At 36.6% G+C, this 5,144-nt stretch overlaps 1 long non-coding RNA gene across 1 annotated transcript; it reads right to left on the bottom strand.

Annotated features, from left to right (window-relative positions):
* Positions 1-266: 266 nt before the first annotated feature.
* Positions 267-2,859, bottom strand: LOC140166247 (uncharacterized). The gene is made up of 3 exons (XR_011860835.1): positions 2,780-2,859; positions 2,368-2,433; positions 267-312 (listed from the first exon to the last, which is right to left on the bottom strand). It is a non-coding gene; the product is annotated as an uncharacterized lncRNA (long non-coding RNA).
* Between the last annotated feature and the right edge of the window lie 2,285 nt (positions 2,860-5,144).

Below are 5,144 nucleotides of genomic sequence, written 5' to 3'. Positions count from 1 at the left end.
AGATCTGTTTGTTCGCTGTTGGCAATTACATGGTTTTGTTTTCATGCCAAAATGCCCACATCGAAAAACACTGGGACATGTGATCCAAGAATTATCACTTTCATGAAAGGTGGTTTAATTATCATATTTAATGTATGGATCAAATTTAGAACGATTTCTCCAAACTTCATCCGCGAAGGTCATGCTATGTGTTCAGCTGTTGTGTTGTTCTTACATTCAAAATTTCAATATTAAGAAGACATTCATAATTACCTCTTCCAGCCCAGTTTTAATAAATCCAGTTGCTTTCACATATTTTGTATCCTCGGGAACCTGAAAGTGTCAAAGCGAAGCTATTAATAATTGAATACCTGAGTGGAAGAAGGGCCCAACTCCAATTTTTTACCAAAATGAGTTAGACCCAGCATTTTATTGCCAGCAGACTGTTCTTCCTTATGTGTGAAAGATGAGCCAAAATCCACTCTCTAAATAGTCTTCCATGTACACTTAATCATGGTTTTCATGGAAGAAAGGCCCAACTCCATGGAGTTGGGCCCTTCTTCCACAAATATAGGGTTAAAGAGGAATTTTGTTCATCCATGAAATCTGCTTTTCACTACTATAAACTTTCTTCCTAACATATTACATGAGTTCTACTTGTGCAATTAATGGTGATTACCTAATTTCTGTAGCTATTTATAACACGGAACTGGCACTTTCAGTATATTAGTGGAAGAAGGGCCCAACTCCAGCTCGTATTAAGACCTGTACCGTTACCATGGAAACATGATATATAATTTCGAATGTATGTAATATTGTATGTTCATGTATTAAAGGTCCCCTGAAGATGGAAACATTCTGTCTATAAAACTTTTCCAAATATTAAGTTTTTTCTTAATATCTCAAAAACAGTTCTGATGGAGTTGGGCCCTTCTTCCACTCAGGTATTCAATTAAAGGGCATTTCGTGATCCACAGCCTCATCCCCCACTTTTCTCAAAAAAGTTGAGATTTTTATATCACTGGAAACCTCTGGCTACATAATGTTTATGTACAAAATATTTCTTGCAGATTAATTCGTTTTGCAAAGATATCGTGAAATTTGAATTTCGGTCTGGTGCACCAGAACGAAATTACAACGCATTGTCTATGGAGCAGTGTAATACACATAATCATGCATAACTCGCAAACGCAAAATCGGAATCAACTGAAATTTTGGGAATAGGCTTTTTCGTGGATATCTACTGAAAAATGTCACAAAAAGAGATTGCTAGGATCACGAAACACTCCTTTAATATAACAAAACTTAACAGTCCGCGTCCGCTGCTCCCTTTATATTATTCTAACTACATAGGGTGACAGCTTTTTTTTACAGTGCATTGCTGCTTTTACCTTCTTCGGCGAAATTTGCTTCGTTTGTTGCAAACTGTTAAGGGAAGGGGTATGAACGTTTGGACAGTATTTATTGTGGGACATTAGAGCACATCAGACATATCGAATTGCATTCTGAATACGAAGAATGGCCTTCTGATATCAAATAATTTTGATTTTTGAAATTCGCAATGTAATACACATTTTATGGTAAATAAATAGGTTTTAAGTTGGTATTATTTTCTAAAAATTCAACAATTGTTACTGCGGATAGACATTTCGTCGGGAGAGTACGTCTTGATACGTCTTGAGTCGTTAGATTTATATATCGAGTTTATTTTCCAGGCCATGTTTGGGCACCGGACAACTGTGACTGCTACATTGTTAATTTATTTATTTGTTTTGATTTGATCTGTTTGACAACCCCGGACAAGAAAGAGTCTTGTGAAGATTATTTCCGTTGGGGTCCATTTAAAATTCCGGGTTGGGAGAGTAATAGGTTGACACCCTACTCTTCTCAAAAGTGACTATGAGCTACAAGTATACAGGTATGGCTGTTCTGTACACGGTCCTGACTGCTTAAAGTCCCCTCCGAACCACGGAATTAGCTCATGGTTCATATGCCTAATTTTAAATGCACAATTGGGAGATCGGAAATCTGAATTTACTCTCTAGATGCGGTCAATTCAAATCAGGGTCTAATTTGCTTGTTTGTTTTGCAAGTTTTTGAAATCGAGCCTGGGACAACATGCACCAGAAGTGAGAATTCTGACAACTGAATCATGCTCTAACTGTTACCATTGATGTTTTTAGAAAGCAAATAAATTGTATTTCAGAACCCATGTTTACGATGAAGTATCACAGTTTACCGTCGAAAGCCAAGCAGAAAAACAAAATTGAATGTTGTAAAATCGGCGCTGCTGTGATCACGAGGAATGCTGATACATTTAATAGAATCTTATTTTACCGGAATGTATAGGCGTACTATTTACAATGATATATAAAAGAACCCACTCACATTTGACACTGTGTTTACTTGTGATCCAGGTTTGACAGATACTTTCATCTGAATAGCTAAATGGTCCTGAAAAAAATAAACGTTTTAAAAAGTTGTTGCGATTTCAGGAAAATGCCTACGTGATCAGTTACTGCAAAAGGTACCTTAGGGGTATATTTTGGAAGTATATATTTAACTCTAATTGAACAGACAGTAATCTAAACTTTAAAATGACACAATTGTGTTTTCAACTTTTAGAAACCTCTTTTGTTCATACCCTGCAAGTTTTTCACCAATATCTCGGAACAAAATTTCTACAAAAAATGTCTTATGCTTAGGACCGTGTTAACTTGAAACTTCTCATGATTTCAATCAAATGTTTGGAGAGATAAAATATAAATATACTGTTAATTGTTGTTGTGTAGAATTTTACCTGTAGGTTTTGTCCGACTGGTAGATCAGCCACGCATTCAATACCAAACTCTTCCAGATGACTCTTAGGGCCCACACCAGACAACAGCAGGAGCTAAGTAAGAAAAGAAAAAAAATCGCAATGTTCCAATCAAGCTTTTTCGGTTGTTGTTGTTGTTGTTGTTACTGTTGCTGCTGTTTTTGTAGTTACTTTTGCTTTACTTGTGTTTGTCTGAAAATGGATTGAACGATTTCTTGTAAGTGATATAGATTGTGATGAAGAGTCTGGTAGAATCGAGAGCTCAAGCCATTTGACGTACCTGAGGTGAATTGACGGTTCCACCCGATACAATGACCTCCTTGTTGACAGCGACACGTTTGTCACCATCGTCAGTACGAAAGAAAACTCCTACAGCTTTCTTATCTTTGATATCAACCTGGTAGTTGGGAAAAGACACAAAAACTCACAAAAGTAAACGTTTTAGTTTTCATGGCTTTGGACTTGATTTCACCGATTTGGACCGATTTCACCGATATGAACATTGCTTTTTTTCGATTCTGTTAAACTATACACATTGTTGTGGCAAATGACATGATAACATACTAAGAAGAATGAGCAATTCCCATGCATTGTCCGATCCTATTATAAAAGGACTGCTTTTATATTTTGAGTGTTCTCATTCCATGCATGCCGAAACCCCATCTTTTGACAGATTGTGAACACAGGTTTAAGTCTTATTTGGGGATAATGATGACATCGGAACCGACAATGAAGTCTTTGTCATCCATTCACTTCAAATGGATATATTGTTATAGACTTGCTTCAAGTCCTTGGGTCTCCTTAGTGAATGAAAACTACATGGAAGCTTTGCCACATCTTTCAAAAATTCTTGTTAATTTCTTCAAAATACTAACCATCATAACATATCTTGCTAGGCCAGATAATGGTCTCTCTTAACTTGTAGCTTGTTAAGGGCTTGGTCAACCACCTTAGTATTTCAATTAATGGATTTTTTTGAAACTCGCAATACAATACAAATGTCATCGCAAATTATTACAAATTGACATTTTTGACATTTAATAGTCCCGAAGTGAACTCTATTAACCTAATGATGTGCACTTAAAGTGTATGTAGCTGGGAACAAAAGTCGATCATCATATGAAAAGTGCGACCTTTCGTATTGAGGATATTGAAGCTTCCCAAAACACCTACAATGTTAATGTCTGTTATGTGGATGATTTATGGTTATATTATCATTTTAAAGGAATCTGAAGGCGAAATTAAGCAATTAAATTCTCTAACTTTTCAGTCAATAAAGTACTAGTACCTTAGTAACATGAGCATTACATAAGACTTTGAAATTCTTTCGTTTCATCGCAGGATGGACGTATGCCCTGGCAGTGCTGGCTCGCTTTCCATCGGCGTCAATATTAAGTGGAAAATCACCGAAACCAATCTGATAAAAAATGAAATTATACAACATGTAGAGTGAAATGCCTGAAGTATATTGGCAATTAATCGTTAAGTAATAATTGTGTGAATAATATATGTAAATATATTTTGGTAAAACTTCCACCCAATATAGACATAATATATTTCAATCACAATCAAGTATATACGAGTATATCTCTGAGATACTACGAGCGTATGCTATCGATTCGACTCCAGATTTCTACAATTGTGCCGATGGCTATATACCAAATTTGTTTAAGAATTGCCAATCCTTTTTGGCAACAATTATCACCTTTTTCTCGAGGGGGACTTTTAAGGTCCAATAAAGTCCAATGCCGGCCGATAAATGTTTTCACACCGACGTCGAATTTGGCCAGTACTGATGCTAAGCTGGACAAATTTATATTTTCTGGCTGACCTTGCCAGTATGTGGGTAAGAGAGTGGGAGTCATGAAAGAATAAGAGAGATACAAAATCTTACAAGGAAAACCACTGCGCATGCATGAATTCCACTTGATGCCATTGCGCAATCACCCTAGGTCATATTTGCCCACCAAATCGCTGGCCGGGCAAGCGACTCCCCGTGGCATGCATGGGGTCGGTGATCGTGTGCGTGGCACCCGAGGGGTCCCAGGGTCAATTCCGGGGGTGCCAAGTGAAATCTTTCTTCATCTTCTTTCCTTTTTTGTTCCTTCTCTGCTTTCCGATAGCAAAAAAGCATGTTCTTTGTTATGGTTAAAGATTTAAAAAGATATTAAAATATGTTTCCGCTACTTGTCATTGCCATTAGAACTATTATACATATAACTTGTTTGCCACATAACACATAACATTACAAATAGTAAAACCTATCTTTTCCTCGCAGCCTGAAGCTAGAAAAAAAAATGTTTCATGAAAATCGGAACAACTTTAATTTTTGTCCCCTGTACAACTT

Source organism: Amphiura filiformis, chromosome 12, assembly GCF_039555335.1.
Source record: "Amphiura filiformis chromosome 12, Afil_fr2py, whole genome shotgun sequence".
NCBI classification, from domain to species: domain Eukaryota; kingdom Metazoa; phylum Echinodermata; class Ophiuroidea; order Amphilepidida; family Amphiuridae; genus Amphiura; species Amphiura filiformis.
The sequence above is the reverse complement of the archived record's forward strand: the minus strand, read 5'-3'. Positions and strand labels throughout refer to the sequence as shown.